At 40.6% G+C, this 27076-nt stretch overlaps 1 protein-coding gene across 1 annotated transcript in view; it reads left to right on the top strand.

Annotated features, from left to right (window-relative positions):
- The window catches only part of DPT (dermatopontin), a 407189-nt gene that overhangs the window by 38962 nt on the left and 341151 nt on the right, over window positions 1–27076 (top strand). The window contains exons 2-4 of the mRNA XM_055111860.2: window positions 4066–4173; window positions 8363–8425; window positions 11467–11580. The gene's annotated coding sequence lies outside the window, so the exon portion shown is untranslated. The remainder of the gene's footprint in view (window positions 1–4065; window positions 4174–8362; window positions 8426–11466; window positions 11581–27076) is intronic.

Genomic DNA, 27076 nt, shown 5'->3' on the forward strand with positions numbered 1-27076 from the left:
GGTTGGGGTAGAAGTCCAGGCTTACCACTTGGCCTTTGTTGACAGGTGGTAAGAGTTCAAAAAACTCCTTATTACTGCTGGTGGGATGGGGACTTCAGTGGTGGGGGTGTCTTCATTACTGCTGGCTAGGAGTGAAAGTTCTTATACTCTATGAGGCCTCCTCTCACACCTTCCTATTGGAGAATGAGAGATGTGCCTCATTACTGCTGCGTAGTGGTGAAACTCCAGGCTCCCCACGTTGGGGAAGGTTAGAGCTGCCTACTGGTCATAGTAGATGAAAGTCCTGGTTCGTTCCTCGGCTTTCACTGACACCACCCCGGTCAGGTGGTTGGAGTGCCTTGTGATATAGCCTCCTGATGGTGGAAGTTGAAGTTCCGTAGTGGGCTTTGCTGTTGTGGGTGAAGTGGGGCCACGTTTCCCCTCACCACTCCTCTAGTGTTTGTTTGGAGTAGAGCAGTTATGGTCTGAAAGTTTTCTGTTTTGCTAGGTTGCTTTTTCCCTGTTTTTCCAGCTAGGGATAGCACACTTTTCTTGGCACTATTTTTGTCTGCTCCAGTTGGTGTTTCTGGGTTGTGGGCTTCTTCAGTTCTAAGTCTGGGATGTATGAGTCAAAAAGAAAACCCATGGAACTCACTAATTTGCTGTTTCTCAGGTCCTCAGTCTCTATCTAATCCGGCTTCTTCTCTTTACATTTTGGAGCCATTTATATTTTATAAATAATGTCCAGAATTTTTTGTTGCCTTCAGTGAGAGGAATAGGGAAAAAGTATGTCTATTCCATCTTCCTGGAGGCAAAAATCTCTCTTCATTTTTTAATACTGACAACTAATAAAAAGAAAATTAACACATTTTGGAAAGGGGCATCAAAGAAAAGAGATCTATAGACCCCATTTGGCCTAAGGGTGACTTTTTGTGATTTCTATGCTAACAGGAGGGCATTGAAGGAATAAGAATCTTTACTTGTGTGTGGTGATGTGGTCAGGAGGTATGGTGGGAAAAAGGGAGGGATAATAGAGAGATAATGTTGGAGCCTGGGGATCCATGCGGCATGGCTTAGAAGTCAGACACTTCTAAAACAGATCACAGCAGGTCTCTTGAGGGAGCACTCCTGGCTTCTGGGAAAACTTTAGTGCTTGAAATGCTGTGTTCAAGTTTGTTGGAGTACTGTGAAACTAAAAAAAAATTAACTCAAAAGAAAACTGCTTTTCTGATTATAAAATTAATATGGTTTCCTGTTGGGAAATTAGGAAAACACAAAGAGAAAGAAGGAAATAATACTTAAACCATTTTTCCAGAGACTACTGTTAATATTTTAGTGTGCTCCTTCCATTCATTTTTTAAGTCTGTCTATCATGTATATAAATGATACTGTGGCTATTCTTTTTGCAAACTTTTAACTACTTTTTTCCACTTTAGTTATATCATAAATATATTCCCCTGGCAATGAATATTTTGGTGAGAGTGTGACTTTTGATAGCTTCATTGTATTCCATTATGTGAAATTTAGCAACAGTTCTACTGTTAAATGTTTTGTTGTTTATGACTTCTCAGTATCATACATAGTGCTGTGATGAGAATGTAAGAAATATTTGGCCACATGTCTCATTAATTTTTAGAACTGGGATTACTTGAGCAAAAGGCATTTAAGGCTTTTGATTTATATAATTGGATTATTCTCCAGAAAGATTACCAATTTACATTCTCATCAGTGGTATGTAAATCCCTGCTACACTGCAGTCTTGCAGGTATTGAGTGTTATCATTTAAAAAAATCTTCACAAATTTAAAGCCAAATAGGTATCATATTATCTAATTTATATTTATTTTACCAGTAATTGCCACTAAAAATTAAATAGCATTTCTCTTTTTGTCTTAATTTTTTTCTGATAACTGCTCTTTGTTATTTGTACATTTTTTTTTCCTATTGTGCTTTTCTTCTTGTTTGTTAAATCTGTTACAAGGATGTTTTTCAAGTTTGTCATTGTCTTTTAATTTTGTATGTGATGATTACTTTTGAAATAGAGCAGTTTACAATTTCAAATCTATTATTCTTTCCTTGGATTCCTAATGAACTTTTGTGCTTAGAAGGTCCTTCCCTACCAGTCCAGTTTTATCTGTCACTGCATATCAAGTGACCTCAAAACTTAATAGCTTAAAACAACAGCTGTTTTATTGTATTTTATAATTTTTTTTAGGTCAAGGATTTGGGCAGGGCTCAGCTGGTGGGTTTTCTGCATTATGCATGGTGTTGACAGAAGTCATTCAATGTTAATTAGCTGGTGGATGGGCTGATTTGGAGAGTCCAAGATGGTGTAGTTCATGTGTCTGGAGACTTGGTAAGAATTGCTGGAAGGCTAGGCTCAGCAGAAATGCCCTACAGAGTGCTTGTATGCAGCTCATCCAGTGATCTTGTGGTAGTTAGAACCTTTACATGGCAGCCCAGGGCTCCAAAAGCAAGTGTTCTAGGAAACAAAGAGGAAGCTGTAAGCCCTTTTATGACAAAGCCTTGGACATCAGCTACTCTGTTGGTGAATGCAGTCTCAAGCCTACTCACATTCAAGTGGGTGTCATGGGAGATAGCACAGAATCTGTGGCCATATTTTAAAATTGCCACAGCACCTCAAGATAGGTTAAATGTACACTTATATTTTCTTCTTGCTTGTTTATGCCCCTCTCCCTCCTCCTGCCCCTCCTCTTCCTTTTCCTCCTCCTTCTCTTCCTTTTCTTCCTTTATAGAAATGTTAAATCCTTAATCCGTATGGAGATAATTTTATACAGATTTATAATGAGGTTCAAATTTGAATTTTTTCCCTAGTAAACAGTTTCACTGTAATTTTTTTGTTGTTGGATAATCATTTCTTTACTGACAGCTGCTAACTTTTGTAGACACTAGGGACCGTGTGAATGTTCTTTTAATGGAGAAAAAAAATACCCTTCATGCTTTATGCTTCATTTTCTAGCACTTGTCTCCCTAGTCCAGCTTTCAGTCTGAGAAGAAACCAAGCACACTGCTGATGCTGGGCTGGTCAGTGTGTGTCTGGGTGGTTTGGTTTCTCTGGGTTGCTTGCTTTCCAGATGGACTTTCTTGGCTAGAAGAGCTCTGAGACATGGGGCCTGATTGTTGACCTCATTTAGAGGGGCTCTTACTTTTCAATCTACTCAAAATAGCAGGCTCTAGTACTTTTGAGAGTTCTGTCCCTTGGACTATTGCCCTGGGATGTGTCTGAGGTAGTTTTGTTGTTATGATTTTAAGTGTGATAGTTCCTGGGGGAGATTATTTCTAAGATGAAGTAACTTGACTGTTTCTAGTGGGGAGAGCATTAACTCATTTCATTAACATACTAAACTAAAAGAGGGGAGAAACTTCCATACCACAGGAAGGTTTCCCTACAACCTCCCCCTCTATCTCAAGATCTTATCTAACCCTGGCTCCACTCAACATTCCTCCACTCCGGAAGGACCTTCTGACCTGGCCCAGCTTCCTCACCCACATCTCGACTTCCTCCTTTCTACTTCTATTATCACCAAGAAGTGCAGAGCTCAGCCCTGTGTCAGAGCACTTGAAATGCTAAATCTTGCTTGGTCATTCGTTTTATTAATAACTACCAACCCTATTGCTGTTGTTGCTGCTGCTATTCACTTGCCTATATACCCTATAATCTGCTAGTTTTACTATAATATCTTATTTAATTCCACCCAACAGTTTGTTGAGATAGGTACTAGTATTCTCATTTTTTAAAATGAGTGGATGGTGGTTTAGAGATGTTGAAAAATGTGTTCAAGCTGTGTAGTTAGTAAATAAATGGTGGAGCAGGACTTTTAAGTTTGGTAGTCTGCTAATTTTTAGACGCTGTGTTTCTTCCTCCCTTCTCTCATAGTAATCCCCAGTTCCTAACTATAGGTGGGTATTTCCACTTCTCCTCCCTGGAAAAGGGCCACATGCTGCTGATATTGTGGGTCACAGGGAGAGACATCTACTTGAGGACATACAATCCCTGTCTGGCAGGGACCCACATTTGAAACTCAGTCCTCCTGAAGGTTTACTTACCTGATCCCTCTGCTTCCAGCCAGCTCTTGCTGATGGTCAGGAGCCTCATTATCTTAAGACAACACACAGTGGAGACGTGCTTTACGTAATTGGCCTGCCCTGTGAAAACCCCTGGCTGTTTTTTCAGGTGAGTTTTCTTATAACTTAACTGCAGCTCCGTGACTTACTGCTTCTTTTCCAGGCTCTTCTAGGGAAAATTTGCGTCTGTGGCCTTAGTCCAGAACACACCCTAGTCTTCTCTGGAGAGAAGCACAGCCAGGGAAGGAAGAGATTTTGTAATGTGGACATTGTTCAGCGTTCATCGCTGAGGAATCTGAGTGTCAGTTTGCATTCATCATGGGCGGAGGGCCCCGCAGCTGGCGGAAGGCCAGCTGCAGTGTAAAGGTAGGACTAAATGGAGAGGACTTCCTGGGGTGGAGGAGGTAGAGAAATCAAAGGACGCTCCCTGAGGTTATGCCCCCTTGCTGCCTGTGTTCATTTTCTGGAGCTGCCATAACAAAATACACAGCCTGGTTGGCTTAAACAACAGGAATTTATGGTCTTACAGTATTGCAGGCTGGAAGTCCAAGATCCAGATGTCTTCAGGGTTGGTTTCTCCTGAGGCGTCTCTTCTTGACTTGCAGATCATTGCCTTCTTGCTATGTCCTCAGATGGTCTCTCCTTTGTGTGCCCCTGGTATCTCTTTTTGTGTCCAAATTTCCTCTTCTTATAAGGACAATAGTCAAAATGGATTAGGGCCCACCCTAATGACCTCATTTTAACTCAATCACCTTTTAAAGGACCCGAGCTCCAAATACAGCCACATTCTGAGGTCCCAGTGGTTAGATCATCAGCAGGTGACTCTTAGAGGGAACATAATTCAGCCCAAATGACTCCCTTTTGGCCATTCTGAGAATACTAAGCAGTGGAGACCTGAGCTTTTAGCACCTCTGGTCCTGCCAGACCTCAGAGAGCATGAATGGGAGAGAGAATGGCCAGCCTAAGGTTAAGTAAATGAATAATGAGTCACAAGTGTAGCAACAATTTGATCATCAAATTTTGTGTTTAATATAAATCTTGGCGAGGGAAACTTATTGGCATGTCTTCAGGGTCAAACAGTTCTCCTACCTATTTTTCTATTTCTTTCACAAGGAATTAGATGTTTTCAAGTTAAAAAAAAAAAAGAAAAAGAAAAAACTAAATCTTTATAAAACCTTAGCAGAGTCTCCAGGGAAGTTGTGAATTGTGTGTTTTGGTCCATAAAAAAAAATACTGTATTCTCCAGAGGAAGGCATTGGTCAATTTTGTAACAGAGATTGAAACTGAGGCCAAATATTACCATTTCACTCTTGATATTTATCTGGATTAGGATGTGTACAAACCTTGTGACCTAGCATTACAAGAAGATTTTGTTTGCTTTGCATTAGTGAGCCTACTTGAACATTTGCTATACTAGAAGATTTTGGTAGTGCTTTGCTTCTATTGCAGCCTATATGGGTAATGATTGTAAAATCATCTTGAGCTAATGCTTCTGAAAAGGCTTTATCTCTGAAACCAGATTGTAGCTCTGAGTAAGAAGGGTCCTTGTCTTACATTGGCTTGATTCTCCTAAGCATAAAATTGGAGTAATTTTACTCATTACTTACTACTTAGAGGTCCAACCTTCTCTGTTGCAGACACTGTTGGTTGCCCACCAGGGAGTTATTTCCCCCTTTTTACCTTGCTATCAAAACCCTGATTTTAGTAACCCTCCTCTGAGGGGTCATGTTCTTTTTAAGAATTTAGTCTCTACCCAACCATAGAAGGTAAATCTTCACCAATTTATGGTGGTCTTTCCTTGTCTGGTGATTGTTTAATTAGGGATAGACTATGCTGATTCTTGACAAGGAAAGATAAGGGGATATCTGGTAGAGGGACACAAGATTGGGACATTCTCTTTTTCTGCCTCTGAAGATTGTTGATAGCATGTGAGACCTGACCCACAGCAGATCTTGAGACTGTGGAGGAAAACTGCAGAATAGCTGAGCTAGATCCATACTGTGTCTGTGTCAGTGAATTAATCCACCTTGAAATTGCTCTACCTCCACACTTCATGTTATACACAATAATAAATGTCCTTATTGTTTAAGCTACTCTTGGTTAGATCTTCTATCATTTGCTACCCAAATTATCTTCCACAGACTTTGGAAAGTTGCTGTTGCCTGGGAAGCTGAGTGTCTTGGTCCATTTTGTGTTGCTGAAAGGAATATCAGAAACTAGGTAGTTTATAAAGAAAAAAGGTTTATTTGGATCACAATTCTGATGGCTATAGAGCTCAAGATTGGGCATTTGCATCTAGTGAGGGCCCCAGGGGGCTTCCACTCATGGTGGAAAATGAAAGGGAGCCAGCATGTGCAGAAATCACATGGTGAGAGAGGAAGCAAAAGAAAGGTTGGTGGTGCCAGGCTCTTTTTAACAACCAGCTCTCATGGGAACAAATAGAGTGAGAACTCACTCGCCTCCTAGGGAGGGCATTGCTGTATTCATGAGGGATCCACCCCCATGACCAAAACACCTTCCATTAGGCTCCACTTCTAATACTGATGTTCAAATTTTAATGTGATGTTTGGAAGCAACAAACATCCAAACCATAGCACCGAGTCAAAATACTTCCTTTCTCACATATGAAAAAAGAAAGAAGGCAGCCATGTTTGACTAGCAGTTCTGGCTGGTCTGTCTCCTGAAGAAGCTTCTCTGCTAATGTTCTTCAAAAACATGCTACTGATGAGAAAACTATTTCCTAAGATTGAGCTGGTTCAAAAAGAGAACACATTCAATAGGTAGCAAAGAAAGATCTCTTTCCATGTGACAGGAGACAGGATTCATTGCTGATGATTTTCTGGATACCAAGAAGAGATTCAAGCCAGGTAGGCATTAGTTGATTGCAGCAATTTTTGCACAAACATGATGTCAAAGTGTGACACTCATCTTGCCAACTTGAGATTGAGGTAAAGATCTAGGTGTCAGGCCTCTGAGCCCAAGCTAAGGCATCATATCCCCTGTGACCTGCACGTATGCATCCAGATGGACTGAAGCAACTGAAGATCCACAAAAGAAGTGGAAATAGCCTTAACTGATGACATTCCACCATTGTGATTTGTTTCTGCCCACCCTAACTATCAATGTACTTTGTAATCTCCCCCATCCTTAAGAAGATTCTTTGTAATTCTCCCCACTCTTGAGAATGTACTTTGAGATCCACCACCCTGTCCGCAAAACATTGCTCCTAACTCCACCGCCCATCCCAAAACCTATAAGAACTAATGATAATCCCACCACCCTTTGCTGACTCTCTTTTCAGACTCAGCCCCCACTGCACCCAGGTGAAATAAACAGACTTGTTGCTCACACAAAGCCTGTTTGGTGGTCTCTTCACATGGATGCGTGTGACACTAGCCAGGGATGGAGAGTGTGTAATACTGAGAGTAGGGTGAGAAATGAGCACTGTACCCAGGTGTAGGGGCATGCTGGCAAGCACACATCTGACACTAGGGAGCAATGAGAGCTGCCTCTGTTGGGATTTCAAACACAAATAAATTCATTAATTGGACTGACAGTCACTGGGTGCATACAGTATGTCAGGCAAGATGCTTGAGAAAGAAGGAAACATGGTCTTTGCCCACAAGGAACATACAGTCTACTGTACAGTCCAGCCTTTAGGCAATCCCTCCCCAACCCCACCACTGTATGTCAGTCCCAATTTGGCACCTTGATGCTTTAGACATCTCCTCCCACTGCTAAGTTATAGTATTATTGGAGTAAAAATGCATGTATGCCAGCTGCTGTTACACATATTCTATATGATAGAATCCTTGTTATCAGGATTCAGAACTGTAGTCAGTTTAAGGCTGTGAAGAGTTACTAAGCACCTACTATGAGCCAGTTGGTGTAAGACACACAAAGGTGAATGAGCTATCCTGTACTTCTAGGAAACAATAGCTCAGTTGGAGTTATATGATTTGCACACTAAAAGTCAGAGAAAGCAACTAGGTGACAAGCAGCATATGAATGGAGCAGACAATAAATGTCAGAGGAGTTTAATTCAATTAAACTTATATATGTTGAGCTCTTCAGTCTGTCAAGTGTGAATCAGGCCCCTAAGACATAGGAATGGATGAATTCAATTCTTTCCCTTCTAGGAGCTCACTGTGAAAAAATGATACAATACTACTAGTTGTAATCAGCTAACATTTATTAAGGATTAATTATTATTAAACACATCTATATGCTTTCTATATAATAGCTCACTTAGTAATTAATCCTGTGAGGTAGATGCTAATATTATCTCTATTTTACAGATAAGGAGACTGAAGCATCTAGAGTTGGAGCAATTTCCACAAGATCACAGGTTAGTATGAAAGGTAAGAGATTAATGAAGCATTTATTCATCAATCTTACCTGTAATAGGTCTAGATATGGAAGAGCTAGGATCTTTAGGCAGAAGATCTGTGATAACAATGAATTGCTAGCTTACTATGGGACAGTGATATGGAGCAGGGAGTGGGTTAAGTTGCGTGAATATTCCCTCAGCACTGCTAGAAGCCACAGAGCCCAGTGATATCACTGCCAGACAACTGTGCAGTAGCTAAAACCATCGAGAATAGGAATCTGAGCTTGAGGCCAGCCTGGGCAACATGCCTAGAAGCCCATTTCAAAGAAAAAAAGGTAGCTGGGTATGGTGGTGAGAAACTGCAGACCCAGCTACTCGGGAGGCTGAGGTGGGTGGATGACTTGAGCCCAGGAGTTTGAGACTGCAGTGAGCTCTGATGACATCACTGAACTCCAGCCCGGGTGACCAAGCAGACCCGGTCTCAAATTTAAAAATAAGGAAAGAGAAAGAAAGGAAGAAAGAAAGAGGGAGAGAGAGAGAGAGAGAAAGAAAGAAAGAAAGAAAGAAAGAAAGAAAGAAAGAAAGAAAGAAAGAAAAAATAAAGAAAATAGGAATCTTAGAGGGAAAGTAAATTGTGGTAGGGTGGCAGCTTTCTTCTGTCCCACGTGCTGAGCTGAGGTTTATTTGGGACATTTGGTAGTGGAACACCTTGTGTTAGGATTCCATTGAAAGTTAGTGAATACTACCATGTTAGAATTCCATGGAAAGTTAAAATCAGACTAGGAGGCCAATCTCCCCAATCATGCTATCTAAAAAAGGTCATCATCAGCAACACCCACTGAATGCCAGAGGGGGCTCCTTGGTACCCTGCTTTGGGCTCAGATAGACTGAGGAGTATGGGGAAGGCAGTTCCTGGTCTGCATCATATTTTCCTCCTGAGGGACCCAGGAACTCTCTTCTGCTAGGCAAATCCTAAGTAATCTTTTCAAAATGATACAACCCACGATAAGTCTTACCCTGGGATGGCATATGACCTACATTTGATAGGGGTTATAATCTTTCACCTACAAAGCTATGGACAGCTCCAAAATGAGTAGTTCCTTTAGATTGTAAAGATAGATTTCTACTCCCTGCAACTGAGTTCTTGAATTCAGTGTGACCTCCAACCTGCATTCTACACATTTTTCTTCATTCTTGGTATATTTCATACCTTATCCTGTAGGTAGGAGCCAATTAACTACCCAACTACCTTCCCACCATCCCCACCAAACCAATTTATCTATATTCCCTAGAAGAATCTTCTGAATAGAAGACAATGCTCCTCAGTCTCCAGGAAGAATCTAAAATGGTCAAATAGGAAAGAAAGTCAGAGAGCAAAAGATAAATCTCTCTAAAAGCCTTTGATCATTCATTCATTAAAAAAATATTTATTAACTACTACTCAGGAGGCTGAGGCATGAGAATTGCTTGAACCTGGGAGGCGGAGGTTGCAGTGAGCCGAGATTGTGCCTGGATGATGGAGTGAGATGCTGTCTCAAAAAAACACAAAATGTTTATTCAGGTCCTACTTGGTCCTACTTGGTGCTATGCTCTGTGATAGACACTAGAGATGCTGTCATGAACAAGATAAACATCTCTGCTCTCAGGAGTTCATAGTCTGAAAAAGACAGAGAAGGTGACAAAATATTCCATTATAAATTTGAATAAGTGCTTCAAAGGACAAAAACTGGATAATAAGAGGCAAAGCGTGGAGGGGCAAACCTACTGTACTTTTGCAGTCAAGGAAGGAGGTCACATTAAAACAAGACCTGAGGATCAAGGAATCAGTTGTGAAAAATCTTTCTAGGAGAGGTATACACTGTACTTTGAGACACGGTGGTAAGAAGAGACTTGAGTGTTCAAAGAATTAAAAGACAGGGCATATGGCTGGAATATTGAGGGGAAGGAGAGAATTAGAAAAGGAGACTGGGTCTGGGTGTGGTGGCTCACACCTGTAATCCCAGCACTTTGGGAAGCTGAGGCAGGAAGATCCCTTGAGTCCAGGAGTTCGAGACCAGCTTGGGCATCATATTGAGACCCCATTTCTACAAAAAATACAAAAATTATCTGGCCGTGGTAGCACATGCCTGTAGTCTCAGCTACTTGGGAGGCTGAGATGAGGTGGGAGGACTGCTTGAGCTTGGGAAGTTGAGGTTGCAGTGAGCTATGATCTTGCTGCTGCACTCCAGCCTGGGTGACATTGTGAGACCCTGTAACAAAAAAAATAAATAAATAAATAAAAAGAAAAAGAAAGAAAGAAAAGAAAATGAGATTGGAGAGGTTGGAGAGGTTGGCAGGGGCTGTGGAAAGGATTTGGACTTTGGATTTTATTCCAAATGCGGTGGGAAGTCAACCTCGCAATGGCAGCTCCCCTACCCTGCTTCCATTTAATAAAAACTATGTAATTTCATTTCTAGAGTGCAGGAAAGAATGCTTGCATGCAGAGTGATAAGGGAGGAATATTTGATTTCCTGTGATATCACCAGGCTTTTGAAAGAAGTGTGCCTGACTGTAAACGATGCTATGTCAAGTATGTGATTTACAATATCAGGATTAGCACTATTAATATAATAAATTGCCCTTCAAAAGAGAACTTGATGAACCAATGTTTTAAAAGGAAGTTCTGATTGAAGTAATTGTGAAACCTTCAGATTTGACTCAGTTTCCCACCCAACTTCCTCAGTGATATAACCAAAGTGACACACAGTCAAAATAAGTACATCTTTATTGAGTATGTATTCCATGCCTAACACTGTGATAGATGTGGTGGCTTCAAAGACGTGTGGATGGCCTCTGCCCTCAAGGACTTTAAAATATAGTAGGGATGGTAGAAAGAGTACACCAGCACAATCACTCGAAATGCATATAACCTCCGCTTTGGATTTCTAATTGGCACATCACACCCAGAATTCAATCTGATCGAGGGATGAGGATTGGAAGGATAACTTAGGAGTCATTAATGAGGGTTGGCCAAGCAAAGAGGTGAGCAAGAATAATGACATTCTGCTTACACAGTGTTATTTCTTCCCACAGGATTATTCTAGGCACCTGAATAGAACAGCCAGCCAGGGTGGCTTGTTCCTGCTCTCCTATGCTTCTATCATTGGCAGTAAACTTGTGCAAACACTGGGATCCCTGGATACCATGGTAATTTCCCAGACTTTGAAATTACCGTGGGTGGGGCCTGTCCCCATGTCATACTTCCCCTTTTTGATACAAAGCATGGAATAGGAAGGAAAACAGGGTTCCACAGAACTTATGTAGAGAAATCCTAGGTTCTCAGGCTTAAATGCCTCTGAGATTGCAGGCTGGCATGGCAGAATTCAGAGTCTGAGCCTTTCATCTTGAGCTGTAGCAGGACCACCCACAGACAAAACTCCTCAGACACCGAGTTAAAGAAGGAAGGGGTTTATTTGGCCAGGGGCATCGGCAAGACTCCTGTCTCAAGAGCTGAGCTTCCCGAGTGAGCAATTCCTGTCCCTTTTAAGGGCTCACAACTCTAAGGGGGTGCGCGTGAGAGGGTCATGATTGATTGAGCAAGCAGGGGGTACATGACTGGGGGCTGCAGGCACCGATAATTAGATCGAAACAAAACAGGATAGGGATTTTCACAGTGCTTTTCTATACAATGTCTGTAATCTATAGATAGCATAACTGATTAGGTCAGGGGTCGATCTTTAACTACCAGGCCCAGGGTGTGGCGCCAGGCTGTCTGCTTGTGGATTTCATTTCTGCCTTTTAGTTTTCACTTTTTCTTTCTTTGGAGGCAGAAATTGGGCATAAGACAATATGAGGGGTGGTTTCCTCCCTTAGAGCTAGAAGTTCAATTTTATTCTATTGGAATGAACAGGTTGGACTTTATGAATGCCAGCCAATAATGTCCCATTCCACCTAGTTGACCCCATTTCTCCTGGAAGTAAGGGTCTCAAACTCCTTTTGGTGGAGTCAGAAAGGTCTGTCAGAAAGATCTCAACTATCTTGTTAGAGATTATATAGGGTACAGTCATGTCTTTAGTTAAAGAAAAGTCTAGTGGTGTGTTCCTAGATATAGCTGTGCCAAAAATCCTTCCCCAGCCTCTGCCATGCACAATAGATTTTCATTTTTCTCTGGTTTTGTTTTCACTAGAATGGGCACTGGAATTGTTGGTATTGTAGGTAATGGCAGCATCTGGGAGTGGAATTGATGAACTGGGAGAAGGCCCCTGTTTTATTCACCCATGATTCAGTTTTTTGTTCCACAGACATTGGATGGGGTGGTTATTATGTGACAAGACATTGTCACAGACACAGGCCTTACAGCTTTTTGGAGTCAACATAGCCATTACAGAAAACAGGCTGATTACCTCAAGTGCTGTCTTAGATCAGCCCTCTTAAATGACTTCATCCTTCCTGGGGTTCAAGCCTTGGGTCAGAGTGTTGAGTTGTATTTCTAACCACTCAGCTACTGGCATGTTAAAAATACCACCCAGAAGAGGGTGTTTTCTTTGGTTTATATTTGGAGTTACTGTTATTTAGTGGTGTCCCTTCCAAAATTCACTTTGAAATTTAATCCCCAATACAATAATATTAAGAGGTATGGGCTTTGGGAAGTTATTGTCACAAGGGCTCTGCCCTCATGAATGCAATTAGCACCCTTAAGAGAGGGCCAAAGGTTGAAAGGTGCATGCTCATACCCTTCGGCCATATGAGGACACAGTGTTCCTCCCCACTGGAGTTTGTAGCAACAAGGCACCATCTTGGGAGCAGAGAGCATCCCTCACCAGTCACTAATGCTGCTGTGTCTTGCTCCTGGACTTCTCAGCTTCCAGAACCAAGATAAATAAATTTGTATTGCTTATACATTACCCAACCTGTAGTATTTTGTTACAGCAGCTCAAATAAACCAAGACAGAATCCTCCTTTATCCCTTAGTGGGCTTCTTGTTATCCCAGGCATTGTGACATCTCTCCTTCAGGCTTCCTCCTCCAATGCAACTTATCCAAAGGGTTCAGACCCTGAGATGGCTCATTCCTTCTTAGTCACAAAGGAGAAAACTCAGGAGATGTTTGTCAACAAAGAGTTGAAGGCAGCTTGTTGTGATCCAAGGCAGATGATTATTTAGAGCGGTAAGACCTCTAAACTTGGGTTTCTTCACTTACTAGTTGCATGATGCTGAACAAGTTAATCACTGTAAATGAAAATTTTATCATCAATACAACTAATTTAGTGTCTATATCCTAAGCTGTTGAAGAGAACCAAATGAAGTCAAATACACAAAAGATCTGGGTAAGCTACAAAGTATTACATAGATGCAAATCAGTCCAGTTAGTCATACTGCCAAGGTAAGTGACAGATGTTAAGAGTGCCTGGCTCAATTCAACTCCCACCACTCCCTCTGTGGAGTTACAGGGTCTAAAGATCCATGGTTTCTCATTTTATCCATTTGATGCTGTAAGCATAGGATCTAGGGTTTATATCTTTTCAAGGGTCTGTTAAAATATTTGCGACATGTGAGACATGGTGAAAATGTAAACACAAAACATACAGAAAACTGCAATATAAAAAAAGAAATGAATGTTTAAGTTAATGTCTATGAAACATTTATTTTTAATTAGAAAAGAAATTGAACAGAACTCTTATTCTGTTGTATATCAATTATTTTAAATGTGTGATATGTCTGTATCTTAATATGCTTGATACAATAAAAAGTAGAACTTCTGAAAGGAAGTTTTTAGAGCCTGTGAGGTATTTGGGCAGCTTTGTCTAGATCTATGGAGAATGTGAAGCAAGAACAAAGGCCTTTTCTTTTTTTGTAGTTAAACTCACATTTGTCTGTTAGGATCTAGTATCATATTTATTTTTAACTGGATCATTAAATGCTCTTTTCACTTCTTTCCTTCCTTTGGTGTCTTGCACCTTATCCACTTCAGCTAAAGAAGATGAACTAGCTCCTTCTATTCAACTCCGACATTAGATATGCCCACTTTCTGTAGGTTTTGGGAATGTTTATATTTCAGGAAGTTCACCCCAATTCCCTTCCCCACATCTGCCTCTCAGCTTCGTTTCCTATTCTTGTGGTCTGCTATATGGGACTCTTGTTACTTGAAGGTATTTGTAGAGTTGTAAGAAGGCTTTTTGGCCAGGTGGGCCCAAGCTGGAGCTAAGAGGCTTTGTGAAAACAGATGAACACCACATGGGTTTCCCTTCTTGCCTCTGCCACTCTGCTGCCTGACCGTGGGCAAGCCCTTTCCTGTCTGCTCTTCCAGGAGCTTCTCTGTGTAATGAGATGCATAGCATTCAGGAGAGTGGATGAGCACTAAGACCTAGCCTTTACGTTCTGTTCTTCTGATTACACTTTCCAGTGATCCTGGCATACAAGTGTGTGCCCAGCCACTCAGTGGGGAGGCATATCCATAACCTGCTCAGTGGAAGAGGTCAGGCTTCAGCAGAACTCGGTTTGCTGCTTTCTTCCAAGCTGACAAAACTTTTCCAAATTTGGAAAGCAACTTAATGGATTTGGCTAATGAAGTGTTGCATAAACCAGATGATTAAAAACAAAAGCATAACAAAGCTCTTTCATCTCAGGAACAGAAAGCCACTTGACATTTGTTTCTCCCCCATTAATCACCCTGCTTTCTCATAGATTTCTTTGTGATGGTGGGTGGGGGATGATGGAGGTGTTGAGGTCACACTCCGGTGGCTGCATGGCTGCTGACAGCCATTCACTGCACTCTGCCTTACTAACTGAACCTGATTTGGCTCAGGTATCAGTGGCCACACTCTTCAGGGATAGGCACCTCTAGGAGGTGGAAGAATCTGGACTGGATAAGCCAATTACAAAAATTCTATTCCTGCTGCTTGTAATTTTGTGCTATGATTCCATCCAGTGAGATATGAAGGGAAATCTGCTAGGGTGGCAGAACCTACTGGAAAAGTTCTTCTCATTTTTTAAAAAGGATTCAAGGTAGGACTGCTCCCTCTCTTTCTGCCCCCCTTATCATTGTGTGTGTATATGATGCTTGACTGTCTGGATACTACAAAAACAAATATCAACAAGCTGAGAATGGCAGAGAGAGAAAATGGGAAGAATCTTCATCCTTGATGACATTTTTGAGCTTCTCATTTAAGCAACCTTGGAGCTTCTTTACTTTGGAAGCTCTTACTGTGAGAGAGAATAATTTGTCCTTGTTGCTCAGGGCCACTTCTAGTTGGGTTTGCTGCTACAAGAGCATGCTAACAGCTGAGCGAAGCTGCCTCTTTCGCTCCCATCTGCCTCTCCCTTCTTAGAGAGCATTTGGGAGAGGTTATTGTAAAGGCAAGGGCACCATCGGAGTGCAGGTCTCTTACCAGAACTTTCCAAACCAATCTACAATGTAGGGCAGAGGAGAGGGAAAGTAAATCCCCTGTAGAATTGGTTGGGGTGGGGTGAGGGGGGGGGCAAAGCCTAAAGCTGCCAGTCAAAAAGCTGAAATTTATTTGACTTCCTACGTTCTTAAACTTTGAAATTCACGTGAAATTTTCATTCTAGTTTTTAAAATGTCTTGTTCTTAATGTAAAACTCCTCTTTTATCTACTTAACAGTTCAATTATTTGGTGCTTCCTACCATGTACATTTTCAATTTAAAGTGAGGCTATGCCAACCCCTGGCAAGGCTTGTGCCCCACATGATACCAACCAGCCAAGTACCTGCTTCCAGAAGCAATCTGTGGACAGAGCTTGCAAAGGTCCATGAGATCACTGTTGCAAACCGGGGAGAGGTCAAGGCAAGAGGAAGTATCTTGGGTGGATTGTAGCAACTTTCCCCTCCCACAAATCCTCTGTCTGGAAAGTCCAGGCAGTGAGTGATGACAGAAGCCAGGCACAGACCACATTCCTGCCACAGGTAAGGTCTGTATGGGTGAATTTCCAGGCTGCACAGGTGGCCCTTGTAGGATGGCTGAGAGGCCAAGTGACTTGCTGCAGGCCGTCTTTCAGTGCCAGAGATGGCATCTCACTTCCATTATGCTTCACAAACTCTGGCAGGCTGCAGTTTCAGTTAGATGTAAAAGGAAAATTACTGACATTATTTCGAATGTTTTTCCTATGTTGCCCCCACCCACCTAGGCTATTTTTTGGTGAAATCTGAATTCTCCTTTTGTTAAAGCTCCCTGGACTATAAGCTCAGGGAAGCCAGAGACTTTGCCTATCCTGTTTCTTGCAGAATCCCTAGTACCTAGAACCATGTTTGGCACATAGTATGTGCTTCATAAATATTTTTTGAATGATGGACTTTGAATATATTGAATTAAGGATACTTTGAAGGCTATCCTAGAATAAGAGAGAAGAAAGTACTTTGAGGGCAACTATAGTCTAAAACAAGTTCAGACAACAGGGATGGAAAGGAACAAATGAAGAAAGGGCCCTGGACACCCAGGAGTGGATCTCAGAAGGCATCCAAGGAATGAAATGCTGGAGGAGGCAGTGGTGGGGACCTAAGTGTGGCCAACTGCAAGAGGCATTGCTCTAGTTCTCAGGAGCCCCGAGTGAGACCACAGCTCATCTCTACCTGTGCCAGAACCTCCATGGGTCTGGGTCCAGGGTCTGAGCCGCATGATGCTCTTATGGACCCTGGAGAAAACTGTGCTCCATCCCCTTAGTGCCTCACCCAAGGCCTTACCAGGAAGACTGAATCTGATGACAAGATTTTCCTCAGTCCCTGTTCAACAATCTCTTCCTGTTTAATCACCCAGCAAAGTTTCAGGACACCTGTCAACTCAAAGTGGGGTGGTTTCCACATCCTGAAGGAAAGGCTGTGGGGAATCCCCTGAATTATTCCTGGTGGGAGGAGAAGTAGGAGGCGGTGCCAAACTGCACAAACTTGAGATAGCTAAGCTGGCACAGTGGTGGTGGAAGAGACCCTTGTTAGACTGTTCAAGGCCTTCTCTGCTAAGCATTTGGGGAGAGCCCAGTAAGTGGCTGAGTGGGGCCAGGCATCCCAGCCTCCCTGCTACCTGGCTGTCTGGCAGTCCTTTACTTCTCGTGCTCTCTTCTCATCAACAACAACCTGGCATTTGTCTTTCCAGACTCAAGAGTTTTTGAATTATTGGGTTCTATTCCACCTGCTCCCTTAGGTACCCTGCCTCTCAAATTGGTATTTCCAAGGGAGGGAAAAGTTAAGCCAAAGGTTTCCCAGCTGCTTATCTCAGCTGAAATGATCTCAGTAGTGTGCACAGTGGTTGGGCACAAGGGCTCTGGAGTCAGCTCGCCTGTGTTCCACTCCTTGTTATGTCTTTACTAAACTGTCTAATCCTGGATAATGCATGTAATATTGGTAGACTCTAGAATTCTCCATAAAAGGAGGTTAATGATAAACCCCTGGGATCATTCTGAGGATTAAAATAGATAATGTATGTAAGGCATATAACACTGGGCTTGCCACAGAGCAAGTGATCAATAAATGTCAACGATCATTGTTTTTGCCTCCCCTTTTTATGCTTCCTTTTTACCTTTGCCTACATTGCTAAGTGCTTTCACCTTGTTTCATGGTGAGTGTGTTTGTGGAGAGTGAAGATAGGAATGATAGGGCACAGAGGCATTTTTTGGTCTTATTTTTCAACTCACCTGATACATAAAAAAAATTGCTGCTACTTATTGAGGACTGGGCATTACACATACTATGGTGTTTTTAAAGCATGTCCACAAATTTTCGGCACTATTTCAAAAAAAAGGAGCGGTCTAATTCTGCTCCCCTAGAATACAGTCTGGTGGTAGTGATTTACTTCTAATAAATAGAAGGCAATGGAAGTGATGTCACTGTGTGACTTTCCAGCCAGGCCAGAAAAGAGGATATGGTTTCACCTGTTTCTCTCTCAAGTGAGATACATGCCTTTGGAGCCCTGAGCTACCTCATAAGAAATCTGGAGACCTTGAAGGGACCATGCAGAAGGACCATGTGGTGGGTCCCAAAGGGATAGAGGGAGGTGCCTGGGGAGCCACAGCTGCTCCAGCCCCTGCTCCAGCTATTTGTCTTCCCAGCATGGGAACAAGACCTGTGAATGAAGAAGCCTTGAAATTGACCCCAGCTCTAGCCACTGACCAGTCTGCCTCAATCACCTGGGAGACCCCGAGTCAGACTAGCTCAGCTCAGCTGCTCTCAAATTCCTGGCCTACAAAACCCACAAGAGCTAATAAACAGCATTGCTCTTGCAAGGCACTAAGTTTTGGGCTGATTTGTTATGCATTGCTAGATAACAAATAAATGCATGATATCAACTAATAACTCTGTGTGGCAGGTATTGTTATCTTAGTTTCACAAATGAAGAAACTAAGGTTTAGAGAACTTGAGAAGCATACATACAATACCACTAGGGAGACGCAGAGCTGGGACACAAACTTGTGTCCACGAGACTCCAGAGTTTGTCAAGGATCCTCTGCACCAGGAGGCTGCCTCACTGGATGCTGGAGGAAGTTGAAAAAAATAGGTAAAATTGTGTTTTTCTGTATCTGCCCTACTAGCCTCTCACGATTCTAAGATTAAACACACGATCATATTGTGTTTGGAAGATCACCACCTGTTCAAAACACTCTAGGCTCATAGTTAACTGGCAGAACCAGCCCCTGAAGTGAATTTACTAAAAGGCTCTGTGTCCTGCGTCTCCTTAGGAACAGTGCTGGGTTTCAAAGTAGGCGTCAGGGCAGGGCTGCTAGTTAAAGGGGGTGGTCAGCAGGCCCAGAGGGCCCAGGTTGCCCTGGGGAAGCCTGGAGAAGGCTGTGAAGTTCCAAGCTTAAGGCAGGCAAGGAAAGGCCATATGGTGTGTGGTGAAAAATGGCGGAGGAAAACAGAACAAACAAGGCTGAGGAGTGGGAGCACAGCTGAGAAGGAAGTGAGAAGAGCACGATGTGACGGAAGCTCTGAAGAGCAATGAGGGAAATCTTCACAGACTGGATGGCTGAATGCTCCCCAGAGACACAGAAGGGCTCTGCTGCTGCTGCCAAGGGGAAGCAATTGGTTTGATATTAGACCCAAGGGGATTTACATGCCAAGGTCCACTTTAGAATTTCTATCCTAACCTCTGAACCCATGTACTTCTAAAACATATATGTAAATGTTTCTGAGAAGACAGGGTCCATTCATTCAGGTTAATGTCTATCAAGCATCTATTATGTGCTGGGTGACCAGTGACAATGGGACATATAGAATATAAATTAAACACATTTTCTGCCCAAGAGGAACAGGGTCTGGAGGGAAATGATAATTTTTGGACACCTATTGTGTGCCAGGTCCTATCTGGGGTGATTTACTTAAATTTTCTCATTTAATCTTGACACCTATTCTACAAAATAGGCATTACCTTTATAAGAAGCTGAGCTTAGAGAAATTAAATAACATGCTTAAAGTTATATACAACAAGCAAATGTGTGTGTTTTAACCCAGGTTAATCTAATTCTAAAACCCATAATTGTTCCACTGTCAACCCTGCCTCTCAGGCTTATGGGTTCGCATTTCTGGGTGCAGATTTCATGGAACTGTGTACAGAGGGCTTTAAGTCAGCAGAGAGGAAGTGGTTAGTCCTGCCTTGAAGAAGGTGCAGGAGGGGACGTGGTTTCACAGAAGTTATTAGATCAGGGCAGTGTAGGGAGAGGAGGAGTTTAGTAGTTAGAGAAGGACACTGTAGACAGAGGGAGTTGCAAGTCAGAGGGAACAGTGTGCCAGGGATGGAATGGAGGAAGACATAGTTGGAAAGACAGGCCAGGGCTAGACTGTGAGAAACTGTTTCTTTTCAAAGGAATATGGGCAAAGGGAAGCACTGAGGTTTTTAAGCAGGAAAGTGACTTGATCAGATGTGCCTTTTAGAAAGGTCATCCTGGTAGCTCTTGGCAGTATTGTTAGGAGCAGAAAGAGCCTGGCCATTTTCACTTAGATGTTGCACTGACCTCTGAATCTCAAAAATCTCACAGTGAAATGCATGATCTGTCTTCTTCCCGCTTGCAAACTCTCATCTGCTCCTGGGTACCTAACTTGGTAAGCACCTCACCATCCACCCAACTGACCAGGCCAGGGGCCTTGGCTTGTACAGAGGTGGGTGTGCACAGATGCTGACAAAGCTTAAGCATCAGGGCCCCTCACTCACATGAGCACTCTCCAGGCCCTGCACTGAATTTTGTGTTTGCAGCTTTGTAGTCAAGAGCTGTGCTAATCTCTTAGTTGTGCCATTTTTTCTCTTAAACTCTTTCTAATTTGGCTTTCAGCCACTATCTGCCACCTGGATCCCTGTAGTGGGTTTTGCTTAGGTTAGCCTGCTTCTCTACTTGCCACTGGAAATTTTATTCTCAAAGTAATTCTTCTAAAACATAAGTCAGGTCATGTTATTCCTCTGCTTAAAACCCTGTCATAGTTTTCACTGAGAGTAAAAGTCAAAGCCCTTACATTGCGCACTAGGGCCATGCATCTCCTGACTGCTGTTTCCTTTTTGAGTTTTTGCCCACCACTCTTCCTTACACTTTGTGCTGCTCTAGCCACACTGGCCTGGAGCCACTCCTCAACACTCAGGCCCGCTCCCATTGTAGGGTCTTGGCTTTAACCTTTCCCTCTTTCAGGAGGCCCCTCCCACAGATATTTTCTCACCTCCCACAAGTCTGTGCTCAAGTCTTGACTTCTTAATGAGACCTATTCTGACTACTATTCTTTTTTCTTTCCAACTTGTATTTTAGGTTCAGGGGGTACATGTGCATGTTTGTTACGTGGGTAAATTGTACGTCACAGGGGTTTTGTGTACAGATAATTTTGTCAACCAGGCAATCAGCATAGTACCTGATAGGTAGTTTTTCAATCCTCTCCCTCCTCCTACCCTCCACCCACAAGTAGGCCCCAGGGTCTATTGTTTCCTTCTTTGTGTCCATATGTACTCAATGTTTAGCTCCCATTTATAAATGAGAACATGTGGTATTTGGTTTTCTGTTCTTGTGTTAATTTGCTTAGGGTAATGGCCTCTAGCTGCATCCATGTTGCTGCCAAGGATATGATTTCATTCTTTTTTGTGGCTATATAGTATTCCATGGTGTATATGTACCACATTTTTTTTTTATCCAGTCCATCATTGATGGGCACCTAGATTGATTCCATTTCTTTGCTATTGTGAATAGTGCTGCAGTTAACATACATGTGCTTGTCTGACCACTATTTTTAACACTGCAACCTGCCCCTTCCCCTCTCCCCTGCAGCCCTGGTTTACCATATTTTCAGAGATAGAAATCATACACTTTTATGTAATCTATGTATTAGCTAATGCTCTGTATCTATATATATTGACTTCCCAATTATTGATAACAATATTGACTCTTCAGAGAATTTTAAAGCTCCGAAATCCTTTTTATATCTATTCTCTCATAGGAATTATAGCCTTCCTGTTATACATAATAAAACTAAGCTCAGAGTTAAGTGAATTGTCTATTAATAACTACCAAATTTTGGCACCTACTCTGTGCCAGACACTATAAATATATCATGGCCAATGCTTACAATAGACCCATGAAGTGGATATTGTTTTCTGTGTCTTGCAGTTGAGAAAGCTCAGTGTTTGACGCTTATGTGATGGTCTAAGTTCCCACTGCCTGTCACATCCAGGCCTGCTTGATTCCAGAGCCTGTTCTCTTTCCAATGTTGTTCCTGTTCATTTCATTTCTTCATGTTGCCTCCCAGATGTGGGCTCAACAAGGGGAGATACCTTGACTTAGATTTCTTCTTATGCATTTTAAAGCTAGTTTTTAAAATTTTCCATTTTAAATTTTTATTGATGCCTAATAGATGAACATGGTTTCAGGGTACGTGTGATAATTTAATACATTCATGTAATTTGTAAAGATCAAATCAGTGTACTTGGAATATCTATCACCTTATCTGTTTGCCTTTTCTTTATGCTAGAATGATTCAAATTCTTCTCTTCTTGCTATTTTCAAATACACAATAGCTTATTGTAAACTATAGTCACCCACTGATTTATTTAACACTAGGTCTTATTTCTTCTATCAAACTGTATATATTTATACCTACTACTCAACTTCTTTTCATCCTCTCTCCCCCACTCCACTCTTTCCTGCCTCTGCAACTACCAATCTACTCTCTATCTTCACGAGATCCAGTTTTTAGCTCACACATGTGACTGAGAACACATGATTTTTCGTCTTTCTGTGCTTCGCTTATTTCACTTAATATGATAACCTCCATATCCATCCATGTTGCTGCAACAACATGACAGGATATTTTTTTATGGCTGAATAACATTCCATTGCTTACATATGCCACATTTTATTTATCCATTCATCCATTGATGGGCACTTACATTGATTCCATATTTTGACTATTGTGAATAGTGTTGCAATAAACATGAGAGTGCAGGGGTTGTTCTGATATATTGATTTCCTTCTTTTGGATATATACTGAGAAGTGAAATTGCTGGATCACATGGTAATTCTATTTTCGGTTTTTTGAGGAACCTCCATACTTCTTCATAGTGGCTGTACTAATTTACGTTTCCACCAACAGCGTAGGAAGGTTCCCCTTTCTCTGCATCCTCACCAGCATGTGTTATTGCCTGTCTTTTGATAAAAGCCATTTTTGCTGGGGTGAGATGACATCTCATTGTAGTTTTGATTTGCATTTCTCTGATGATTAGTGATGTTGATCCTTTTTTCATATACCTGTTGGCCATTTGTATGTCTTCTTTTGAGAAATGTCTATTCAGATTTTTGCCCATTTTAAAATTGGACTCTTTTTTTTTTTGCTGTTGAGTTGTTTGAGCTTCTTATATATTCTGATTATTAAACTTTTGTCAGATGGGTAGTTTGTAAATGTTTTCACCCATTCTGTGAGTTGTCTCTTCACTTTGCTAATTGTTTCCTTTGCTGTGCAGAAGCATTTTAGCTTGATGTAATCCCATTTGTCAATTTTTGCTTTGGTTGCTTGAGCTTTTGAGGTCTTCCACAAAAAGTCTTTGCCCAGACCAATGTCCTGGAATGTTTTCCCAATGTTTTCTTCTAGTAGTTTTATAATTTCAGGTTGTGGATTTAAGTCTAATCTATTTTTATTTGATATTTGTTTAAGGTGAGAGATAGGGGGTCTAGTTTCATTTTTCTGCATACAGTTATCTAGTTTTCCCAGAACCATTTATTGAAGAGACTGTCTTTTCCTCATAGTGTGTTCTTGACACTTTTGCTGAAATGGAGTTGGCTGTAAATGTGTAGATTTATGTCTGGGTTCTCTATTCTGTTCCACTGGCCTGTCTGTTTTTATGCCAGTACCACCCTGATTTGGTTACTATAGCTTTATAGTACATTTTGAAGTCAAGTAGTGTGATGCCTCCAGCTTTATTCTTTTTGTTCAGAATTGCTTTGGCTATTTGGGGTCTTCTGTGGTGGTTTCATATAAATGTTAAGATTTCTTTTTCTATTTCTGTAAAGAATGTCATTGATATTTTGATAGAGATTGCATTGAATCTGTAAATTGCTTTGGGTAGTATTGTCATTTTAACAGTATTAATTTTTCTAATCCATGGACGTGGAAAGATATTCCATTTTTTTGTGTCCTCGTCAATTTGTTTCATCAGTGTTTTACAGTTTTTCTTGTATAGTGCTTTCATTTCTTTGGTTAAATTGATTCCTTGGTATTTTACATTCTTTAAGCTATTAAAAATGGGATTGTTTCCTTGATTTCTTTTTCAGACTGTTTAATATTGGTGTATATACATGCCACTGATTTTTGTATGTTGATTTTTCATTCTGCAACTTTACTGAATTTCTTTATCTGTTCTAACAAGTTTTTTTTTTTTTTTTGGTGGAGTCTTTAGGTTTTTCTAAGGATAGATCATCTCATCTGTAAATGAGGCTAATTTGATTTCTTACTTTCCTATTTGGTTACCCTTTATTTCCTTCTCTTGGCTGTTTGCTCCAGCCATAACTTTTAGTACTATATTGAATAAAAGTGATGAAAGTGGTCATCTTTTTCTTGTTCCAGAAGTTAGAGGAAAACTCTCATTTTTTCCCCATTCAGTAAGTAAGTTAGCTATGGGTTGGTTGTAAGCCACATTTATTATTTTGAGGTTTGTTCCTTCTATATCCAGTGTGATGAGGGTCTTTATCATAAAAGAATGTTAAATTTTATCAAATGCTTTTTTAGCATCTATGGGAATAATCATGTAGTTTTTGTTCTTGGTTCTGTTAGTGTGATATATTATGTTTATTTGTTTGTATATACTGAACCATTCTTGCATCCCTGGGAAGAATCCCACTTGATTGTGGTCAATGATTTTTTTTAAGTGTTGTTCAATTTGGTTTGCTAGTATTTTGTTGAAAAGTTTTGCATCTATATTCATCAGTAATATTGACCTGTAGTTTTTATTTTTTTTGTTGTGTCCTTGTCAGTTTCTGTATCAGTGTAATGCTGACCTCATAGAATGATATCAGAAGTATTCTTTCCTCTTCAGCCTTTTTGAAGAGTTGGAGTAGAATTGATATTAGTTCTCCTTTACATGTTTGGCAGAATTCAGCAGTAAAGCCATCAGTTTCTGGGCTTTTCTTTGATAGGAACCTTTTCCCTATGGCTTTGATCTCATTAATTATTATTCATTTGTTGTGGTTTTCTATTTATTCCTATTTCAATCTTGGTAGGTTGTATGTGTCCAGGAATTTATCTATTTCTTCTATGTTTGTTAATTTGTTGGTGCAGCATTGTTCATAATAGTCTGTAATGATTCTTTGTATTTCTGTGATCTCAGTTGGTATGTCTCCTTTTTCATTTCTGATGTTTTTTATTTGAGCCTTCTTTTGTGTGTGTGTGTGTAGCCAAAGGTTTGTCCATTTTGCTTTTCTTTTCAAAAAACCAATTTTTTGTTTTGTTTATTTTCTATTTTTTTGGTCTCAATTTCATTTATTTCTGCTGTGATCTTGATCACTTCTTTCCTTCTACTAATTTTGGATTTGGTTTGTTCCTGCTTTTCTAGTTCCTTGAGGTTGTTTATTTATCGTCTTCGTACCTTTTTGATAAAAGCATTTATTGCCGTAAACTCCTCTCTCATTACTGTTTTTGCTGTATCCCATAGATTTTGTTATGTTATATTTCGGTTTTCATTTAAGAATTAAAAAAATTCTTCTTAATTCCTTCATTGACCCATTGGTCATTCAAGAGCATGTTGGTAAATTTCCATGTGTTTATGAAGTTTCTAAGGTTCTTCTTGTTATTGATTTTTTTGTTTTATTCCACTGTGGTCAGAAAAGATACTTGATATGATTTCTACTTTTTAAAAAATTTGTTCAGACTTGTTTTGTGGCCTAAGACATGGTCTATTCTGGAGAATGTTCCATGTGCTCACGAAAAGAATGCGTATTCTTCAACAGTTGAGTTAAATGATCTATAAATGTCGGTTAGGCCGATTAGGTCTAGTGTGTAGTTTAAATCGAGTGTTTGTTGATTTTCTGTCTGGATGATATGGCCATTACTGAGAGTGGGCTGTTAAAGTCCCCTACTATTATGGTCATGCAATCTATTTCTCCCTTTAAATTTATCAATGCTTGCTTTATATACTTGGGAGTTCTGGTGCTAGGTGCACAGATATTTATAATTGTTTTATCCACTTGCTGAATTGATCCCTTTATCATTATACAATAACCTTCTTTGACTCTTTTTACAGTTTTTGATTTGTAGTATATTTTATCTGATATAAGTATTCCTACTCCTGCTTTTTTTTTTTTTTGGTTTCCAATTGCATATAATATTTTCCACCCTTTCACTTTTAGTCTGTGTGCCTTTATGAGTGAAATGAATCTCTTGTAGGGCAGCATATAGTTAGGTCTTGTTTCTTCATCCATTCAGCCTTTCTGTGCCTTTTAATAGGAGAATTGAGTCCATTTACATTCAATGTCATTATTGATAAGTAAGGACTTACTACTGCCATTTTGTTTCTTGTTTTCTGATTGTCTTGTAAGTCCTCTCTTCCTTTCTTACTGTCTTCCTTTGTGGTTAAATGATTTTCTCTGGTAGCATGTTTTAATTCATTGCTTTTTATTTTTAGTGAATCTATTATAGGTTTTTGTATTGTGATTACCATGAGGTTTACATAAACATGTTATAGATATAACAAGTTATTTTAAAGACGTATCGACTTATTGATCACAAATACAAGAATAGAAACAAACAAAGGCAAGACAAGCACACAAAAATTCTACACTTTAACTCCATCCTCCCATATTTTGACTTTTGGTTGTCTCAATTTACATATTTTTATATTACTTATTTGTGAATGAGTTGTAGCGATTATTGTTCTGGTAGAGTTGTCTTTTGGGCTTAACACTAGAGTTATGAGTGGATTGTACACCATAATTACAGTAATAGAGTATTATGAGTTTGTCCATGTACTTAATTTTACCTGTGGGTTTTATAGCTTGAAAAGTGAAGAACTCCTTTTAGCATTTCTTTTACTATGAGTCTGGTGGTAGTGAATTTTCTTAGCTTTTATTTGTCTGGGAAAGACTTTCTCTCCTTTCATATTTGAAGGATAACTTTGCTGAGTACAGTATTATCGTAAAGCAGTTCTTTTATTTCAGCATTTTGAAAATGTTGTTTCACTCCCTACTAGCCTGCATGGTTTCTATTGAGAAGTCTGTTGCTGGAAAAACTGGAGCTCCTTGTATGTAA

Source organism: Pan paniscus, chromosome 1 (genome assembly GCF_029289425.2).
Source record: "Pan paniscus chromosome 1, NHGRI_mPanPan1-v2.0_pri, whole genome shotgun sequence".
Classification (NCBI taxonomy): Eukaryota; Metazoa; Chordata; class Mammalia; order Primates; family Hominidae; genus Pan; species Pan paniscus.